The sequence below is a fragment of the Triticum aestivum genome, chromosome 6D, assembly GCF_018294505.1.
Source record: "Triticum aestivum cultivar Chinese Spring chromosome 6D, IWGSC CS RefSeq v2.1, whole genome shotgun sequence".
Taxonomy (NCBI): Eukaryota; Viridiplantae; Streptophyta; class Magnoliopsida; order Poales; family Poaceae; genus Triticum; species Triticum aestivum.
In genome coordinates, this window is record NC_057811.1 from 38,338,673 (window position 1) to 38,361,146 (window position 22,474).

The 22,474-nt window shown below is 46.7% G+C and overlaps 1 pseudogene; it reads right to left on the reverse strand.

Moving 5' to 3' along the window:
• Nucleotides 1–21,436: 21,436 nt before the first annotated feature.
• Nucleotides 21,437–22,474, reverse strand: LOC123142397 (BTB/POZ domain-containing protein At2g46260-like; annotated as a pseudogene).

The following is a 22,474-nucleotide window of genomic DNA, read 5'->3' on the forward strand; positions in this document are numbered from 1 at the left end:
CAAGGAGAGGCCACGACGGCTCCATGGCAAGGCACGGCTGAGCCGGCGGCGGGCTGGAAAAACGTTGGTGCCGCGGGGCTGGAAAGACGTCCTGCGAAGGGGCGGCTCATGGCGGAGGAGCGGCTCCGGGCCGGCTCAACGGAGATAAGCCGAGGAGGCGGTTCTGCGAGGTCAGGCTACGGCGGTGGAGTCCTTCCCCACTTCTGGATTGTGGTCAGTCCCGGGAGTTTACGTCCATAGTAATTTTTCTTCCATATTTCTTGTCCCAGTCTCCTGGTAGTTTCCTTGGGGCGTGGACCAATCGTATTTGACCAAAGGAAAGAAACGATTCTGGCTTTAGTTCACGTATGAGTCGAAGATGCCCCCGTACTTGAAAACCTTGAACTTGTTGCTTTCATGTAATGAAACAGTATTCTTATCTGTATCTTTCACATAACGAAAAAAGTAGCAGCAATAATAAATTATTCCCTCAGGACTTGAAGTCTGGTCAACACCGACGTGGAGCAGCGGAAAATTTTGGGACAATTACTGCACCCTTGTACCGGCTCAGAGACAGTGACGACGCGTGAGATCCGTACGGCGGCTCTTATTTAGCAGTTTCGCCGCATTGGGGTTCCTGATATCCTCTTCGATTTATTTTTGGGCAGTGATCTGTGCCGGCGCACCGGCCCAATCGTTGGGCCGGTCAAGGCCCAGCCGTCCGATCCGCGAGCTTGAGCCGTCAGATCTGTTCCTCGAGCCCCCTTCCCCCGCGTTGACTTCTTCCTCTTCTTCTTCACCGCGTCCTCGCCCCAGCCGCTCTAGTCGCCGGCGACTAGCCCCCTCACCTGGACCTCCTCCCCCCTAGTCCCACGCCGCTGGATGCGCTCTCCGTCCCTGTCGCCGCCGGCCGCCGTCCCCGTCCCCGTCGCAGCATCCGTACTCGCCCCACGGCCCAGCAGAAAGCCCATCGCCCCCTCGTAGCAAAAAATGGCGCCGTCTTGAAGCACACCGGCACCCCTTGTCGTCGCAGCACCTAGCAGCCGCCGTCGTCGCTGGACTGTCGTGTCGCCGACGCAGCTCTCAACGTCGCTGCTCGCTGCCATTGGCGAGTCAGGTTGAAGCTTTTTATCTCATCGGTTGAAGCTTTTCTCTATGCCTGTTGAAGCTTTTCTCGCGGATTGAAGCTTTCCACCGTGCCAATTGAAGCTTTTTTCACCTAGCTTGAAGCTTTTTCACAAAAGGTTGCAGCTTTTTACTCTGCGGTTGCAACAAAAACACAAAGAGACGCCATGGTCGTCGTTGAGGAGGATTTTCTCAATCTCTGTTTGAAGCTTTTTCATCTGTGGGTTGAAGCTTTTTGTCAAAACGGTTGTAACTTTTCCTGTATTTCGTTGTCTGGTTGAAGCTTTTTTATCTACTGGATGTAGCAAAAACCTCCAACGGTAGTAGCAAAAGCCTGCTACGGTTGCAGCAAAAAAAATCATTGTCGTCCTCGCGAGGTCGTAGCTCTGCCTGATGGATGTAGCAAAAAGCTTTGCCGGTAGTAGCAAAATCCAACAACGGTTGCAGCTTTCCCTTGTTGTGCAATGCCATTGAAGCTTTCTATGTCTATGGTTGAAGCTTTTTTCAACGGCTGTTGAAGCTTTTCTAGGTGACGGTTGCAACACTTGTATACGCGGGAGGATCCGGGCATGGCTGCAGGCAGCCATGGCGGCCGGCGAGGGAGCGCCTGGCCGCCGGCGATGGAGGTCATGGTCGCCCGGTCGCAGCCCGGGGGGAGGGGGAAGGGGGGGAGGGGATGCGCTCGCGTGAAGGCTTGAGGTAGGGGATGGATCTGGCCATGGAGGCAGGCAGCCATGGCACTCGGCGAGGGGAGCCTGGCCGCCGGCGAAGTAGCTCGTGGTGGCCCAGTCGCAGCTCGGGAAGAGGGGAAGGGATGGGGAAGGGATGGGGAGGAGGGGGCAGAAGAAGAGGGCTTCCGCGCTCCCCATGAAGGAGACGCGAGGAAGAGGGAGACCGGCCCAATGTTTGCGCCGGTGCCCCGGCCCCAAACGTTTCCCTTTATTTTTGGTCTCCAACGAGAGTAGTTTTCCATCAGATGCAAAATTGACGTGTGTCTGCCGTCCGTGTTACTTTTGACTGTAATTTGACGGATTACACATCCGGTGGCGGCGGCTCAACAGCAACCCTAATTCCTTTTGAACCTTAAATCTGGATGGATAAACTAGAAGCTGATGCAAATCCTTCCAAACTGGTTCTTCTTCATCCGGAAAATTTCAAACTTCTCAATCCCTACGAGAGATCCCTCCAAGAACTCAACACCACCGTGCGCGAGCCCCACGGTGGGCGCCAACTATCGTGGAATTGTCACGGCAGATGTCCTAGTGAGAGGACTTAGTCGTGAGGCCAACGCATCTATGTGGTAGCTTGAGAGGGGTTGATCAGAATTGAGAGACGCAACACAACACAAGGGTTTAGACAGCTTCGGGCCCCGGGAAACATCATCCGGTAACAACCCTACATGCTGTTTGTGGCTAGGTCTCATTATCATCACGAGGGAGTCACCGTATCTCCGGCTCTCCTAGTTGTGTCTAGCCTTAATGATTATTCAACCTATCCCTCTTGGGGTGCCCTGCCCCTGCCCCTCCTTATATAAGTTGAAGGGGCGGGTTACATGTAGAGTCCAACTCGGATTAGGACTTAAACTATTCTGACTTCTCTTCACGGGCTTCTCTTCATGGGCTTCTCACCACGGGCTTCTTAACGTCTTGGGCTTCTTAACTCCAGGCGACTCATTTTCATGACCAAGTCCCAGCCGGGTATATCCCCGACAGGAGTGTTTGAGAGGAGTTTTTCAAAGAAAGACCTCGGTGAAGCTACTTACATATTGAGCATCAAGATCTATAGAGATAGATCAAGACGCTTGATAAGTTTTTTGAATGAGTACATACCTTGACAAGTTTTTGAAGTAGTTCAAAATGGAACAATCAAAGAAAGAGTTCTTTCCTGTGTTGCAAGGTGTGAAGTTGAGTAAGACTCAAAGCCCGACCACGGCAGAAGATAGAGAGAGAATGAAAGTCATTCCCTATGCCTCAGCCATAGGTTCTATAAAGTATGCCATGCTGTTTACCAGACCTATTCTATACCCTGCCCTGAGTTTGGCAAGGGAGTACAATTTTGATCTAGGAGTATATCACTGGACAGCGGTCAAAATTATCCTTAGAGGACTAAGGAAATATTTCTCAGTTATGGAGGTGATAAAGTGTTCGTCGTAAAGAGTTACGTCGATGCAAGCTTTGACACCGATCTGGATGAGTCTAACTCACAATCCGGATACATATTGAAAGTGGGAGCAATTAGCTAAAGTAGCTCCATGGAGAGCATTGTAGACATAGAAATTTGCAAAATACATACGGATCTGAATTTGGCACACCCGTTGACTAAACTTATCTCACAAGCAAAACATGATCAGACCTTAGTACTCTTCGGGTGTTAATCACATGGCGATGTGAACTAGATTACTGACTCTAGTAAACACTTTGAGTGTTGGTCACATGGCGATGTGAACTATGGGTGTTAATCACATGGTGATGTGAACTATTGGTGTTAAATCACATAGTGATGTGAACTAGATTATTGACTCTAGTGCAAGTGGGAGACTGAAGGAAATATGCCCTAGAGGCAATAAGAAAGTTTTTATTTATTTTCTTATTTCATGATAAATGTTTATTATTCATGCTTGAATTGTATTAATCGGAAACTTGATACATGTGTGAATACATAGACAAAACAAAGTGTCCCTAGTATGCCTCTACTTGACTAGCTCGTTAATCAAAGATAGTTAAGTTTCCTAACCATAGACATGTGTTTTTATTTGATGAACGGGATCACATCATTAGAGAATGATGTGATGGACAAGACCCATCCGTTAGCTTAGCATTATGATCGTTAAGTTTTATTTCTATTGCTTTCTGCATGACTTATACATGTTGCTCTGACTATGAGATTATGCAACTCCCGAATACCGGAGGAACACCTTGTGTGCTATCAAACGTCACAACGTAACTGGGTGATTATAAAGATGCTCTACAGGTGACTCCGATGGTGTTTCTTGAGTTGGCATAGATCGATATTAGGATTTGTCACTCCGTGTTTCGGAGAGGTATCTCTGGGCCCTCTCGGTAATACACATCACTATAAGCCTTGCAAGCAATGTGACTAATGAGTTAGTCACGGGATGATGTATTACGGAACGAGTAAAGAGACTTGCCGGTAACGAGATTGAACTAGGTATGATGATACCGGCGATTGAATCTCGGGCAAGTAACATACCGATGACAAAGGGAACAACGTATGTTGTTATGCGGCTTGACCGATAAAGATCTTCGTAGAATATGTAGGAACCAATATGAGCATCCAGGTTTCGCTATTGGTTATTGACCGGAGATGAGACTCGGTCATGTCTACATAGTTCTCGAACCCGTAGGGACCGCACGCTTAACGTTCGATAACGATATGTATCATGAATTTTGTGATTTTATGTACCGAAGGTTGTTAGGAGTCCCCGATGTGATCACGGACATGACGAGGAGTCTCGAAATGGTCGAGACATGAATATTGATATATTGGAAGGTTATGTTTGGACATCAGAATGGTTTCGGATGAGTTCGGGCATTTTTCAGAGTACCGGGAGGTTACCGGAACCCCCTGGGGAGTTAATGGGCCTTAATGGGCTTTAGTGGAAGAGAGGAGGAGGCGGCCAAGTGGGAGGCGAGCGCCCCCGAAGCCCAATCCGAATTGGGGGGGGGGCTTTCCTTCCTCTCCCTCTTCCCTTCCTTCCCCCACCTAGTTGGACTAGGAAAGCGGGGAAACCTACTCCTAATAGGAGTAGGAATCCACCCTTGGGGCGCGCCATAGGAGGCCGGCCCTCCCCCTCCTCCACTCCTTTATATACGGGGGAGGGGGCACTCCATAGACACTCAAGATTTGTCTTAGCCGTGTGCGGTTCCCCCCTCCACAGTTACACACCTCGGTCATATCGTCGTAGTGCTTAGGCGAAGCACTGCGCCGGTAACTTCATCATCACCGTCGCCACGCCGTCGTGCTAACGGAACTCTCCCTCGGCCTCAACTAGATCAAGAGTACGAGGGACGTCATCGAGCTGAACGTGTGCTGAACACGGAGGTGACGTACGTTCGGTGCTAGGATCGGTCGGATCGTGAAGACGTACGACTACATCAACCGCGTTGATATAACGCTTCCACTTTCGGTCTATGAGGGTACGTGGACACACTCTCCCGCTCATTGCTATGCATCACCTAGATAGATCTTGCGTGATCGTAGGAATTTTTTTGAAATTACTGCGTTCCCCAACAATTCGGACACCGGATGAGTTCCGAGAGGTACCGGATAATTATCGGAGTGCCGGTGGGTTATCGGAACCCCCCGGCAGAACTAATGGGCCTCGATGGGCCTTAGTGGGAAGAGAGGAAGGGCCAAGAGGGGCTGGCCGCGCCCCCCTTGGGTCTGAATTGGACTAGGGGAAGGGGCGACGCCCCCTTTCCTTCCCTTCCCCCTCTTCGTTCCTTCTTCCCCTCTTCCTTAGGTGGAAATCTACTAGGACTTGGAGTCCTAGTAGGATTCACCTCTCCTGGCGCGCCCTAGGAGGGCCGGCCGGCCTCCCCTCCCCTCCTTTATATACGGGGGCAGGGGGACACCCTAGAAGACAGAAGTTTCTCTTAACCGTGTGCGGTGCCTCCCTCCATAGTAACACACCTGGATCATATCGTCGTAGTGCTAGGCGAAGCCCAGCGCCGGTAACTTCATTATCATCGTCGCCACGCCGTCGTGCTGACGGAACTCTTCCTCGGCCTCAATTGGATCAAGAGATCGAGGGACGTCATCGAGCTGAACGTGTGCTGAACGCGGAGGTGCCGTACGTTCGGTGCTTGGATCGGTTAGATCGCGAAGATGTTCGACTACATCAACCGCGTTACTAAACGCTTCCACTTCGGTATACGAGGGTACGTGGACACACTCTCCCTGCTCGTTGCTATACTTCTCCTAGATAGATCTTGCGTGATCGTAGGAATTTTTTTGAAATACTACGTTCCCCAACAGTGGTATCAGAGCCATGTCTATGCGTAGATGTTATATGCACGAGTAGAACACAAAGAGTTGTGGGCGATAATAGTCATACTACTTACCAGCATGTCATACTTTGATTCGGCGATATTGTTGGATGAAGCGGCCCAGACCGACATTACATGACCGCGTTCATCAGACTGGTTCGTGCTTCGCACACAGGTGGCTAGTGGGTGTCTGTTTCTCCAACTTTAGTTGATTCGAGTTTGACTATGCCCGGTCCTTGTTGAAGGTTAAAACAGCACACTTGACGAAATATCGTTGTGGTTTTGATGCATAGGTAAGAACAGTTCTTGCTAGAAGCCCGTAGCAGGCACGTAAAACTTGCAACAACAAAGTAAAGGACGCCTAACTTGTTTTTGCAGGGCTTGCTGTGATGTGATATGGTCAAGACGTGATGATATATAAATTGTTGTATGAGATGATCATGTTTTGTAAAAGTTATCGGCAACTGGCAGGAGCCTTATGGTTGTCGCTTTATTGTATGAAATGCAATTGCCGTGTAATTGCTTTACTTTATCACTAAGCGGTAGCGATAGTCGTAGAAGCAATAGTTGGCGAGACGACAACGATGCTACGATGGAGATCAAGGTGTCAAGCCGGTGATGATGGTGATCATGACGGTGCTTTGGAGATGGATATCAAAGGCACAAGATGATGATGGCCATATGATATCACTTATTTTGATTGCATGTGATGTTTATATTTTATGCATCTTATTTTGCTTAGTACGGCGGTAGCATTATAAGATGATCTCTCACTAAATTTCAAGGTACAAGTGTTCTCCCTGAGTATGCACCATTGCTACAGTTCGTCGTGCCGAGACACCACGTGATGATCGGGTGTGGTAAGCTCTACGTTCACATACAACGGGTGCAAGCCAGTTTTGCACACGTAGAATACTCAGGTTAAACTTGACGAGCCTAGCATATGCAGATATGGCCTCGGAACACTGAGACCGAAAGGTCGAGCGTGAATCATATAGTAGATATGATCAACATAGTGATGTTCACCGTTGAAAGCTACTCCATCTCACGTGATGATCGGACATGGTTTAGTTGATATGGATCACGTGATCATTTAGATGACTAGAGGGATGTCTATCTAAGTGGGAGTTCTTAAGTAATATGATTAATTGAACTTTAATTTATCATGTACTTAGTACCCGATAGTATTTTGCATGTCTATGTTGTTGTAGATCAGTGGCCCGTGCTACCGTTCCTTTGAATTTTAATGCGTTCCTAGAGAAAGCAAAGTTGAAAGATGATGGTAGCAACTACACGGACTGGTTCCGTAACTTGAGGATTATCCTCATTGCTGCACAGAAGAATTACGTATTGGAAGCACCGCTAGGTGCAAGACCCGCTGCAGGAGCAACACCGGACGTTATGAACGTCTGACAGAGGAAAGCTGATGACTACTCGATAGTTCAGTGTGCCATGCTTTACGGCTTAGAATCGGGACTTCAATGACGTTTGGAACGTCATGGAGCATATGAGATGTTCCAGGAGTTGAAGTTAAAATTTCAAGCAAATGCCCGGATTGAGAGATATGAAGTCTCCAATAAGTTCTACAGCTGCAAAATGGAGGAGAATAGTTCTGTCAGTGAACATATACTCAGAATGTCTGGGTACCACAACCATTTAACTCAACTGGGAGTTAATCTTCCTGATGATAGTGTCATTGACAGAGTTCTTCAATCACTGCCACCAACTTCAAAAGCTTCGTGATGAACTGTAATATGCAAGGGAAGGATAAGACAATTCCCGAGCTCTCCGCGATGCTAAAAGCTGCGGAGGTAGAAATCAAGAAGGAGCATCAAGTGTTGATGGTTAACAAGACCACTAGTTTTTAGAAAAAGGGCAAAGGGAGGAAAGGGAACTTCAATAAGAACGGCAAGCAGGTTGCTGCTCAAGTGAAGAAGCCCAAGTCTGGACCTAAGCCTGAGACTGAGTGCTTCTACTGCAAAGGGACTTGTCACTAGAAGCGGAACTGCCCCAAGTATTTGGCGGATAAGAAGGATGGCAAAGTGAAAGGTATATTTGATATACATGTTATTGATGTATACCTTACTAATGCTCATAGTAGCGCCTGGGTATTTGATACTGGTTCTGTTGCTCATATTTGCAACTCGAAACAGGGGCTACAGATTAAACGAAGATTGGCTAAGGACGAGGTGACGATGCGCGTGGGAAATGGTTCCAAAGTCGATGTGATCGCCGTTGGCACGCTACCTTTACATCTACTGTCGGGATTAGTTTTAGACCTGAATAATTGTTATTTGGTGCCAGCGTTAAGCATGAACATTATATCTGGATCTTGTTTGATGCGAGATGGTTATTCATTTAAATCAGAGAATAATGGTTGTTCTATTTATATGAGTAATATCTTTTATGGTCATGCACCCTTGACGAGTGGTCTATTTTTGTTGAATCTCGATGGTAGTGATACACATATTCATAGTATTGAAGCCAAAAGATATAAGTTTAATAATGATAGTGCAACTTATTTGTGGCACTGCCGTTAAGGTCATATTGGTGTAAAGCGCATGAAGAAACTCCATGCTGATGGACTTTTGGAATCACTTGATTATGAATCACTTGATGCTTGCGAACCATGCCTTATGGGCGAGATGACTAAGACTCCGTTCTCCGGAACAATGGAGCGATCAACAGACTTGTTGGAAATAATACATACTGATGTATGCGGTCCGATGAGTGTTGAGGCTCGCGTCGGGTATCGTTATTTTCTGACCTTCACAGATGATTTGAGCAGATATGGGTATGTCTACTTGATGAAACATAAGTCTGAAACATTTGAAAAGTTCAAGAATTTCAGAGTGAAGTGGAAAATCATCGTAACAAGAAAATAAAGTTTCTACAATCTGACCATGGAGGAGAATATTTGAGTTATGAGTTTGGTCTTCATTTGAAACAATGTGGAATAGTTTCGCAACTCACACTACCTGGAACACCACAGCGTAATGGTGTGTCCGGACGTCGTAACCGTACTTTATTAGATATGGTGCGATGTATGATGTCTCTTACTGATTTACCGCTATCATTTTGGGGTTATGCTTTAGAGACGGCTGCATTCACGTTAAATAGGGCACCATCTAAATCCGTTGAGACGACACCATATGAACTGTGGTTTGGCAAGAAACCCAAGTTGTCGTTTCTTAAAGTTTGGGACTGCGATGCTTATTTGAAAAAGCTTCGACCTAACAAGCTCGAACCCAAATCGGAGAAATGTGTCTTCATAGGATATCCAAAGGAGACTTTTGGATACACCTTCTATCATAGATCCGAAGGCAAGATATTCATTGCTAAGAATGGATCCTTTCTAGAGAAGGAGTTTCTCTTGAAAGAAGTGAGTGGGAGGAAAGTAGAACTTGATGAGGTAATTGTACCTGCTCCCGAATTGGAAAGTAGTTCATCACAGAAATCAGTTCCAGTGATTCCTACACCAAACAGTGAGGAAGCTAATGATGATGATCATGAAACTTCTGATCAAGTTACTACCGAACCTCGTAGGTCAACGGGAGTATGTTCCGCACCAGAGTGGTATGGTAACCCTATTCTGGACGTCATGTTACTAGACCATGACGAACTATGAGGAAGCGACGATGAGGCCAGATTCCGCAAAATGGCTTGATGCCATGAAATCTGAGATGGGATCCATGTATGAGAACAAAGTGTGGACTTCGGTTGACTTGCCCGATGATCGGCAAGCCATAGAGAATAAATGGATTTTCAAGAAGAAGACTGACGCTGACGGTAATGTTACTGTCTACAAAGCTTGACTTGTTGCAAAAGGTTTTCGACAAGTTCAAGGAGTTGACTATGATGAGACCTTCTCACCCGTAGCGATGCTTAAGTCTGTCCGAATCCTGTTAGCAATTGCCGCATTTTATGATTATGAAATTTGGCAAATGGATGTCAAAACTGCATTCCTTAATGGATATCTTAAAGAAGAGTTGTATATGACGCAACCAGAAGGTTTTGTCGATCCAGAAGGTGCTAACAAAATGTGCAAGCTCCAGCGATCCATTTATGGACTGGTGCAAGCCTCTCGGAGTTGGAATATACGCTTTGATAATGTGATCATACAGACTTTTGGAGAAGCCTGTATTTACAAGAAAGTGAGTGGGAGCTCTGTAGCATTTCTGATATTATATGTGGATGACATATTGTTGATTGGAAATGATACAGAATTTTTGAATAGCATAAAAGGATACTTGAATAAGGATTTTTCAATGAAAGACCACGGTGAAGCTGCTTATATATTGGGCATTAAGATCTATAGAGATAGATCAAGATGCTTAATTGGAGTTTCACAAAGCACATACCTTGATAAGATTTTGAAGAAGTTCAAAATGGATCAGTCAAAGGAAAGGTTCTTGCCTTTGTTACAAGGTGTGAAGTTGAGTGAGACTCAATGCGCGACCACTACAGAAGATAGAGAGAAAATGAAAGTCATTCCCTATGCTTCAGCCATAGGTTCTATCATGTATGCAATGCTATGTACCAGACCACATGTGTGCCTTGCTATAAGTATAGTAGGGAGGTACCAAAGTAATCCAGGATTGGATCACTGGACAGCGGTCAAGAACATCCTGAAATACCTGAAAAGGACTAAGGATATGTTTCTCGTTTATGGAGGTGACAAAGAGCTCGTCATAAATGTTTACGTCGATGCAAGCTTTGACACTGATCCGGATGACTCTAAGTCACAAACCAAATACGTATTTATATTGAATGGAGGAGCTGTCAGTTGGTGCAGTTCCAAGCAAAGCATCGTGGCGGGATCTACCTGCGAAGCTGAGTACATAGCTGCTTCGGAAGCAGCAAATGAAGGAGTCTCGATGAAGGAGTTCATATCCGATCTAGGTGTCATACCTAGTGCATCGGGTCTAATGAAAATCTTTTGTGGCAATACTGGAGCAATTGCCTTAGCGAAGGAATCCAGATTTCACAAGAGAACCAAGCACATCAAGAGACGCTCCAATTCCATCCGCGATCTAGTCAAGGAGGGAGACATAGAAGTTTGCAAAATACATACGGATCTGAATGTTGCAGACCCGTTGACTAAGCCTCTTCCATGAGAAAAACATGATCAACACCAAGAATCCATGGGTGTTACAATCATTACTCTGTAATCTAGATTATTGACTCTAGTGCAAGTGGGAGACTGAAGGAAATATGCCCTAGAGGCACTAATAAAGTTGTTATTTATATTTCCTTATATCATGATAAATGTTTATTATTCATGCTAGAATTGTATTAACCGGAAAATTAGTACATGTGTGAATACATAGACAAACAGAGTGTCCCTAGTATGCCTCTACTTGACTAGCTCGTTAATCAAAGATGGTTAAGTTTCCTAAACATAGACACGTGTTATCATTTCATGAACAGGATCACATCATTAGAGAATGATGTGATGGACAAGACCCATCCGTTAGCTTAGCATTATGATCGTTTTGTTTTATTGCTATTGCTTTCTTCATGACTTATACATGTTCCTCTGACTATGAGATTATGCAACTCTTGAATACCGGAGGAACACTTAGTGTGCTATCAAACGCCACAACGTAACTGGGTGATTATAAAGATGCTCTACAGGTGTCTCCGAAGGTGTTTGTTGGGTTGGCATAGATCAAGATTAGGATTTGTCACTCCGTGTATCGGAGAGGTATCTCTGGGCCCTCTCGGTAATGATCATCACTATAAGCCTTGTAAGCAATGTGACTAATGAGTTAGTTGCAAGATGATGCATTACAGAATGAGTAAAGAGACTTGCCGGTAATGAGATTGAACTAGGTATGATGATACCGACGATCGAATCTCGGGCAAGTAACATACCGATGACAAAGGGAACAACGTATGTTGTTATGTGGTTTGACCGATAAAGATCTTCGTCGAATATGTAGGAGCCAATATGAGCATCCAGGTTCCGCTATTGGTTATTGACCGGAGATGTGTCTCGGTCATGTCTACATAGTTCTCGAACCCGTAGAGTCCGCACGCTTAACGTTCGATGACGATTTGTATTATGAGTTATGTGATTTGATGACCAAGTTTGTTCGGAGTCCCGGATGAGATCACGGACATGACGAGGAGTGTCGAAATGGTTGATACATGAAGATTGATATATTGGACGATGTTATTCGGACACCGGATGAGTTCCGAGAGGTACCGGATAATTATCGGAGTGCCGGAGGGTTATCGGAACCCCTCGGGGGAACTAATGGGCCTCGATGGGCCTTAGTGGGAAGAGAGGAAGGGCCAAGAGGGGCTGGCCGCGCCCCCCCTTGGGTCTGAATTGGACTAGGGGAAGGGGGCGGCGCCCCCTTTCCTTCCCTTCACCCCCTTCCTTCCTTCTTCCCCATCTTCCTTAGGTAGAAACCTACTAGGACTTGGAGTCCTAGTAGGATTCCCCTCTCCTGGCGCGCCCTAGGAGGGCCGGCTGGCCTCCCCTCCCCTCCTTTATATACGGGGGCAGGGGTACCTTAGAAGACACATGTTTCTCTTAACCGTGTGCGGTGCCCCCCTCCACAGTAACACACCTCGATCATATCCTCATAGTGATTAGGCGAAGCCCTGCGCCGGCAACTTCATCATCACCGTCGCCACGCCGTCATGCTGACAGAACTCTCCCTCGGCCTTAACTGGATCAAGAGTTCGAGGGACGTCATCAAGCTGCACGTGTGCTGAACGTGGAGGTGCCGTACGTTTGGTGCTTGGATCGGTTGGATCGCGAAGACGTTCGACTACATCAACTGCGTTACTAAACGCTTCCGCTTTCGGTCTACGAGGGTACGTGGACACACTCTCCCCGCTCGTTTCTATGCTTCTCCTAGATAGATCTTGCATGATCGTAGGAATTTTTTTGAAATACTACGTTCCCCAACACATGGCATAAAGATCAAAGTTCTATGATATGATCGTGGAGGAGAATATCTAAGTTATGAATTTGGCAAACATCTGAGTGATCGTGGAATTGTATCACAATTTATTCCTCCCATAACTCTGCAGAGAAACGAAGTATCTGATAGGCATAACTGAACCTTGTTATACATGGTAAGGTCAATGATGTTCCATATGCTCCGGCAATTGGATCTATCATGTATGCTATGATATGTACAAATACCAGTTGTTTTTATGCGATAAGTGTTAGTAGCAAATACCAAAGTGATCCTAGAGTGGCTCACTGGGCACTTAATAAAATATTTTAAGTATCTCATGAGGACAAAGGACACGCACCTTGTCTATGGAGGAGATGAATGATACGTCTCCAACGTATCTATAATTTTTTATTGTTCCATGATATTATAGTATCAATCTTGCATGTTTTATATGCAATTATATATCATTTTTGGGACTAATCTATTAACCTAGTGATAACCCACTAGTATAGGGGATCACAATAGTTTTCGAGGGAAGAGTATTCAACCCAAATTTATAGATTCGACACAAGGGGAGCCAAAGAATATTTGCAAGTATTAGCAGCTGAGTTGTCAATTCAACCACACCTGAAGATTAATTATCTGCAGCAAAGTGATCAGTAGCAAAGTAGTATGATAGTTTTAATAGTAGTAGCAACAGCAATGATAATGGTAACAGTGATAGCAGTGATTTTGTAGCAAGTGCAACAGTAACAATAGCAGTAGTAACTTAGCAGAAACAATATAAGATAAATTCGTAGGCATTCAGTACTAGGGAAAACCTTATACACAGAACTTTAGCAGTAGCGCATGCAGAATAACCGCACTGCAGATACATATATAGCAGTAGCTCGTCCCATGGTAAAAGCGCTACTACTACCAGAATTCCCACCACTAAGCCGATAGGCTACACATAGTAGTAGCGGTCTTTTAGAAACAGCGCTACCGCTAATATTGTTGTAGCAGCGCGTTTAGGTGTAAGGCGCTACTGCTAACGAAAATAAAATAAAATGAAAAATAAGTAGAAAAGTAAATGAAAATGAAAGAAATAGAAAAAGGAGAAAGGAAAAAAATAAAATGTAAAGAAAAATAAATGAAAAAGGGAAAAAAGGAGAAAGGCATAGCAGTAGCGCGTTTCTGAAAACGCGCTATAGCAAAGTTAGCTACAACGCGTTTTCAGAAACGCGCTACCGTTATGTTTCACTTAACCAGCGGTTTCCCTCCCCCCAGCCACCACTTCTCCCCCAAATCCCTCGCCCCACTTCGCCGCCGTCTCCCCAATTCGCCGTCGCCCGACTTCGCCGCCGTCTCCTGCCGGCGTGGATGCCTGCAACCTCACCGTTTCCCCCCGAGGCCGCCCTCATCCTCACCGCTGCCGCCCGCGGCCGCCCTCAGCCTCACCGCCGCCACCTGAGGCCGCCCTCGACCTCACCGCGGCGGCCCTCGACCTCACCACCACCCGAGCCCGCCTAGGACCGCCGCTGCCCGAGCCCAAGCCCGAGCCCGCCCACCCCGCCCCTGCCTCCGTCGCCGAGCACCTCCCTGCCACTGTCTCTCCCCTCTCTGTAAGCCCCCCACCCCTCCCCCACCACTCCTCTCTCCCTCTCTCTCTCTCTGCATTTTAGAGCAAAAATTAGTAGAGCAAAAGTTAGTTTATAGCAAAAATTTAGTTTAGAGAAAAAGATGTTAGAGCAAAAATTAGTTTAGAGCAAAAAAATTGGTTTACAGCAAAAGTTAGTTAGGGCAGTAGGGTTTAATTAGGGTTTTTGTTTTCCTAGATGTTTTTTTGAAAGAAAAAAAATGAAGAAAATGTTGTAGCAGTGCTGCTTGTAGTATATAGTGATACTAGTAGATGTTAATTATGTTAGGGCAGTAGTGGTACTAGTAGATGTTAATTAGATGTTTTTTAGTTAGGGCAGTAGGGTTTTGCTAGGTTAATTAGGTTAGTAGTGCTGCTAGTAGTAGTGGTACAGTAGGTTAATTAGGTGAAGTTAAATGAATAACCTAAATGAATGAAATTAGTAGTTAACTAATTTTTTCCATTCATCATTATAGAGCACTAAAGTTAACTGAATTTTGTTCTATTAGTAGTTAAATGAATTTTCTTCTACACTTAGTTTTTGAATTAGCTTGTGAAATTTGAATATGTATATTTGGACATGTGGTTGCTCGTGTATATTTGGACATGTGTTGCGGTGCCGAAGATGGATATTTCAACACTGTTTCCAGGGAATGAAGCCGAGTGGCTTATGTTTTGCCGGAATGTTGATTCATTTGCGTTCCGGCAAATTTCAGGTGCTCGATTTGTCCACTTTTTAGCAAAGGTCATGCCGAAATTTCCGTGAATTTCGGCATGACTTGTGTTTCAAACTAGGACATATCGAGTGCCCGGGATTTGCCGCACCGGGAAGGAGTCAACGTTCCTGCAAAACATAGGCCTTTTTATGTCATTATTCATTTTATTAGGTCTAGAATTAATTGACTAGATTTAATCGTAGGAAACATGGCTAGCAACGATGAAGGACAGGGTTTTGTTGATTGCGACGACGTCTACCTGGCGGCAGACGAATTTTTGAGGGAAGCCGACGATCAACGAATGTTGTTGCTCGGCCCACCTATCGCATCGGGGACTGATACCGACATGCACACCGGCGATGAGACTGAGACCGGCGCCGACACCGGCGCCGAGACTAGCGGAGCCGGTCTAGAACCGAAAGCAAAGAGGCCACGATGCCCAAACCAGCTCATGACTACTAGACTGGTGGTCACGGAGATGGACGACGGCATTTTTGAGCCAATAGCGCCCGAGGAAGCGCGATCATGCTACAGCAATCAAATAGGCTGCATCGTACGATCAACCGCCACCATCAACGATGAGAAACTACAGAAGATAGATAATATGAGGCCCTCTCTCCTAAAGAAGCTGCACCAGATATTCTTGTTCCTGGGCCGGAATGAAAAAGATTATGAAGATCCAGATAAGGACCCGGCAATGAAGAAGATAAACAAACACGCCATGACCAAGTTGAGCGGTTCGTTGGCCGCCTGGAAAGCAAGGGTGAAACATCGGATTGTCAACAAAAAGGAACCCTGCTCCGAGATTGTAAAGGATAATCCGACAGTCACGGAAGAGAAATTTGAAATATTCAAGGCGGCTTGCAAGGCCGAAGCTGCCAAAAATATGTCGAAGTACATGAAGGGGCTTCAAGAGAGGAACATGGGGCGCCACCACCTCGGAAGCCGTGGTTACGGCGGGAAGAGGTCCATATGGGCCAAGGAGGATGCGGAACGCGAGAGTCTTGGCATCCCAGACCCCTTGGCGGACTTCACCATCCCGCAGGAGCGTGACGTCCTCAGGGCACGGCAGCATTGGGACTCAGTCAATAAGGTTTTCAAGACGGACCCAGTCACGACGGAGTTCATGAGACTGCTAGTAATTTTAGTTTTTGATGAATTCGACTGCACGTTTAGTCATATTTGTAAATGATCCTTGTTCCTTTTGCAGAGAGAGCAGCACAGGATTGTGGCCGAAAGCGACTCGCCGCCTGAGGCGTTGGCGAGGCCCAAGTGGGACACCCCATTCAACCGGGGGTTGAACATATTGAAAGGACTCCCGCTGGATACTCGGCCGTCGTATGGACGCGTGCACAGTGTCGGAGACGGCGCCACGTGGAAGAAGGACTACCGTGAGACCACGGAGGAGAGAAAGGAAAGACGGAGGTTAACTGAAGAAAACATCGACAAGAAGGTTGAGATTGCGCTTGAGAAGAAATCATCTGAAACAGTCACAACAGCGGTAGCTGCGGCAAAACAGGTGGTTGCAGATACGTCTACTGTCTTGGTTCCGGCCGTTTTCAATTGGAGCAGGCAAAATCCAGAAAAAAATGCAGCGGACTTTCCCCTTGCTGACTTCTTCGGGAGCAGCTCGACTAGTGTTGCACCTGCACCTGCTCCGGCACCGGCTCCGGCACCGGACATGCTCGGCGGTGCTTCGTCTTTGGCTGAGCTCGACGCCCTCACGGTATCTGTCACACCGGCCCTCTTCAATAAATGTATAATCTCCCGTTTCCGTTGCCTTTCGGATGTCTCACGTCGCAGACATGTCTTTGTAGGCCGAAGTAACCCCGTGCACCATATTGTACACCATCGGCGACCAGAAGGTGGACGTGGGGAAGGCGACGATAATGAAGCCGAAAGAACCATTGTTCCACGGCTGGCCGATCCCCCCGGACGTCTTCAAGGTTTCCGTGGCCAGTGTCAAACCGGGCCACGAGAAGTTCGCTCCTCTGGTACTAGGGGGGATGACGACGAGACCCCACGGCGGCTTGGTGATTGCAATGGGTGGGTCCTGTTGTGGCCAAAGAGTCTGCTTCGTCTGGAGGCGGCCGGGAGCACACCCACGAGCACACAGTTAGGTATGAACATCAACACCCACCTACCCAATTAGTGTCGGCTGTCGTGCTGGGTGATAGCGGACGGGGTGAGGAAGTGGCTCCATTAGTCGCTGGTGACGTCGCCATAGATGAGGATGAGGATGACGATGACACTCAGCAGTATCTCAATACTTGCGCCTACTCACCGTTTGAGCGTCATGAGTCGGTGCCTGAATTGCCGCCTCCGGAGGCTGAACGTATTATAGACGACCTTCCGGTAGCAAAGAAGCCTAGGAAGAGAGCGAGGAAAGGCAACCAAGCTGTTTCTATGATCCAGCCGCCTCAGCAGCCTTGGGTTCAAGACCGTATAGATATCCCCGTTGCGGGAAAATGGCATATCCCCGGTCAACCAATCCTACCTAAAGAAGCGCTAGGGGCCAGATTCGGCGATCTAAGGAGACTTCATGACGATGTGCTGCGGATAGAGAAAGGCCTCATCGCCTCAAAAAATCTAGGATACCCACTCTACGTGGTTAATGTGCCGCGGCAATTGTCGTACGTCGACACATTCCCCTCGGAGAAGTTCTTCCTTCGATTCGATTACATCTTCGACATGTTTCACTTGAAGAACCTGGATTTTATGTTTGTCCGCCTTTATGCCTTGCACATGAACTACCTCAACCGGGTTGAGCAGATACCTCATATCTGTGTCGCTGACCCGTACTTCATGCACGAGGGCTTCTTGGGAGTCTGCGCAAAGCACCGTGAATACGCGAGGGAATACATCGCCAATTTCATGCTCGCCAATAAGGACAAGCAGGCGATTCTCGTGCGTTATCATCCCCTGTAAGTCATCCGCGCGGATATCCTTCCTTTGATTTCAATCATTCATTTGCACGGTGGAGGCTAATTAATTTGAGGTGTACTTATTTTGCGCAGCGGCGGGCGCGCTGTCCTCATCATCCTCTACCCCCGATACTCACATGCTCTTTACTTGGACTCGTCGAAGAACATTAACAAAAAGGATTACACCCACATCAAGTCTGTTCTCGACAGTGCTATGTTTTACTACGGCGCACGGGGTGGAGAGGTCAAGGACAAGAAGAAAAGGGACAGCAAGCCCGCCTTCGGCCATAAGACCGACTTCTGCTGCATCCAGCAACCGAGTGATTCTCTTAATGATGGATTCTATGTCCTACACCACATGCTGGAGTACAGACGGGATCACCAGAACCTTCGCATGTCACCTACATCTGGCGATGCCCATATTCTGCAATGGGTAAAGAACTTAGGAGATATCGAGGATCATCGACTTCGAGCTGAGTTCTATCACATCCAGCGCGAACTTGCCCAAATCATCATGAAGGAGGTCGTTGAAAAAACAAGGATGTTTTACGAAGAAGGACAAATGTCACGGGAAGACGTCCGAACACGCGTAGCCGCTCAGCGTCTCGACCTGGAGCCTTTCACTAAGCTCGGGGACTATCTCCCTGACTTGGATGGATGGCACGACATGTTGGAGTGATTGTCGATATATGACAATGTGTCTGTTTAGTCCATACTTTCTGTATCACGAAACTTTGAGTTATGCACGACGAAACTTTATTCGTGATGTAATTAAACCGTCCTCCTCGACTAGCGAAGATCACTCTAGTTAGGGCATTTTGGGTACGATGAACTTTGTTATTTTCGAGCGACAGCCAGTAGTTAGTTTAGGTTCACGCTAATGCGACAGAGGGATACGAAGTCATGTACTACATAGTTCCGCTCTCACTCAAAGTGATAGCTCCTCTCGCGTATATCATTATTTAGATGGATGACGATGTAGTTGCAAGTAATCGAGACTTGTATCGCTATTTTCGAGATGATGACGAGAGACCACTTTGTGTTGGATGATGATTATGATGATGACATGATTTGATGAGACTATTTGTATGTATATGCTATGATTACATTTGTATGTGTATGATATGCTAAAGATTATTGTATAAAGCCTGTTCAAATACAAAACAAATATGCAGAAAAAACCAGAAACTAATAAAACTAAAAGTAGCGAGGGGAATAAAGTTAGCAGTAGTGGTCCCATACCAGTAGCGCTTCCTGATAAAAAGCGTTGCAGATATTAGCAGCAGCGCTCTGCAATAAACCTCGCTACTGCTAGTCATGTATAGCAGTAGTGTTGGATGACACGCGCTACTGCTACATGTTAGCTGTAGCGCCTTATCAGTAGCGCGGCATCCCGCGCTACTGATAGGCAAAATACCCGTGCTACTGCTAGAGTTTTCCCTAGTAGTGATTGGATCGGTAATTTGTTGGATGATATTCACCATGTGACAGTCATAACCTAGGGCAATACGACACTAGCTCCAGTTCATAAATATAATGTAGGCATGTATTCCGTAAATAGTCATACGTGCTTATGGAAAGAACTTGCATGACATCTTTTGTCCTACCCTCCCGTGGCAGTGGGGTCCATATTGGAAACTAAGGGATATTAAGGCCTCATTTTAATAGAGAACCGGAACAAAGCATTAACACACGGTGAATACATGAACTCCTTAAACTACAGTCATCACCGGGAGTGGTCCCGACTATTGTCACTCCGGGGTTGCCGGATCATAACACGTAGTAGGTGACTATAACTTGCAAGATCGGATCTAGAACATGGATATAATGGTGATAATATAAATGGTTCAGATCTGAAATCATGGTACCCGGGTCCAAAGTGACAAGCATTAAGGATAGCAAAGTCATAGCAACATCAATCTCAGAACATAGTGGATACTAGGGATCAAGCCCTAACAAGACTAACTCGATTACATGATGAATCTCATCCAACTCCTCACCGACCAGCGAGCCTACGAAGGAATTACTCACTCCCGGTGGGGAGCATCATGGAATTGGCGATAGAGAAGGGTTGGTGATGACGAAGAACGAAGATCCCCCTCTCCGGAGCCCCAAACGGACTCCAGATCTGGCATCCCGATGAAGAACAGGAGGTGACAGCGGTTCCGTCTCGTGAAACGCGATAATTCTTTCTCCCCGATTTTGTTCTGGAAAAATAGGTTTTATAGCGTCGGTTTCAGGGTCTGCGGGGGCCATCAGGTGGGGACAACCCACCTGGGCGCACATGACGTTCCGAAAAAAATCTAAATCAAGAAATCAAAGTCCGATAATCAATCAAGAAACCAATGAAATCAAGAGACAAAAGCTGGGGGAAGAAGATAATGAGGGCAAAGTGCAGCCTAGATTGGGGATGAAGGACGACGAACAGCGAGCAATGATCGGCAGCGTTGGCGGCTCCACTCCAACGTGATGCGAGCGCCGCTCGAGCTCCGGCGTCGTTGCGCCTTCCCCCATGTCCGTCCTCTCGTCCTCCCCTACTCATTTACACTCATCACAAAAACCACGCCACCCCTGCTCTCCTTATCCGGAACCACCGTGCAGGCAACACCGGATCAAGAACGCGGAAAGGCGCTGTCTAGTGGGGAAGAGCGGAAGAGGCAGATAGGCGCTATGGGGAGGGACTATAGAGGCGGCGGCGGCGCTGGAGGGGGGTGCGGGTGAGGCGGCGGCTCCATGGGGAGGGAACTGAGAAGAGAGAAAGAGAAGGGAAGCTTGGGATATGTTTTCACCCTTCAACCCACGCTTAGCATGCCTCCTGTACGAAGAATAGGAGAAACCCCATGTAATTCTTATGTTCCCACACCCAGCGCGACCCATCTATCATCTACCTTAGAACCTGCACAAAACGTGAAAGAAAACAGACGGCTGCCGGGCTGCCAGCAGCCAAAAGCAAAGCGACAGTAAAAAATCATTGGGTCCAACCAGCTTAGCGCACAGGGATGCCTCGGAATGGCGGGTAGTCTAGCGTCCTTTATATGTTCGATAATAACAGGGGCTTCCCCTCGCTCACAGAAACAAAGAGGGACTTGCAAGGACCATAAAGGTTGCGGGTAGTACATGCATCACTACAGCTGTGGTGTTATCTTCACGTGAACTTGCAGATGGAGTTTGTCATCAATGAAGTAAGGGTTGTCATCAGCGATGAGCTCCGACCAAGGGACCCTGCACCAACAGGTTGCTTACCAGACGAGTGATCAATTAGAATTGAATCGTCCATACTGAGGACTCATGGCACTAGTGGAAGTAACCGTGAACTCAAAATCTTGTGTCTTTCTTCTGAATTAGAGTACTGGGAACAGGCCCACCTAAGCCCAAACTCATAGACGGCTTCTTGAGATATAAACCCAAGGCAATTCCTGGATAAGATGGCTCGAATTCCAGCGAGAGGGACCCTCGTCAGTTCATCTTGGAACCTGAAATGAGATGAAACCATGCTATGCCTTAATATAACGTTTCTATGACAACAATGTCCACATGTTCCCGCAAAAAGAAAAGGAGATATCTGAATCAAACGAGGATCACTTACTTTGTTGACAGGAATTCTTTGTAACTTTCAGCAAGGAAGGTCTTGGCTGCCTCTGTGATGGCAGCTGCCAATGGAATGGTACATGGGAGATCTAGGCACCTCACTGCCGATTCTAGGGTCATAGGCAAGTCTATGAGCCCCTGGCTACAAAGCTTCATGCAAGAAACAACCTCAAATTTTTCCGCGGCCATCAAGATATCAACCAGAAGAGTGGACTCAATTGTTGGTGTCAACTTTCCGGTATACATTAAGCGTAAAAGCGCCATGAAGGCCTTTTCCTCTATTCCAACTATGAAATGAAAGTAAAGGAGGCATAAGGTCTAATGAAACAGTTCAATAAATCTCAACCGGTATCAGTTAAATAAAAAAGTACTACCTCCGCCTCAAAATATTGTTGAGTAAATAGGCAATTTCTCGATTAAATTAATCCACGAGTAAATCGCTAGCATGGCATTGACACAAATAAACGCATACTGATATTCAGTCACGCAAGCACATACTACGCTAATTGCAGAAAGATCTACGTATAACGCTAGCATGGCTAAAACAGAAAACAGTAGGAGCGGGATAAACGAGTTATACCCTCCAGTAGGCCAT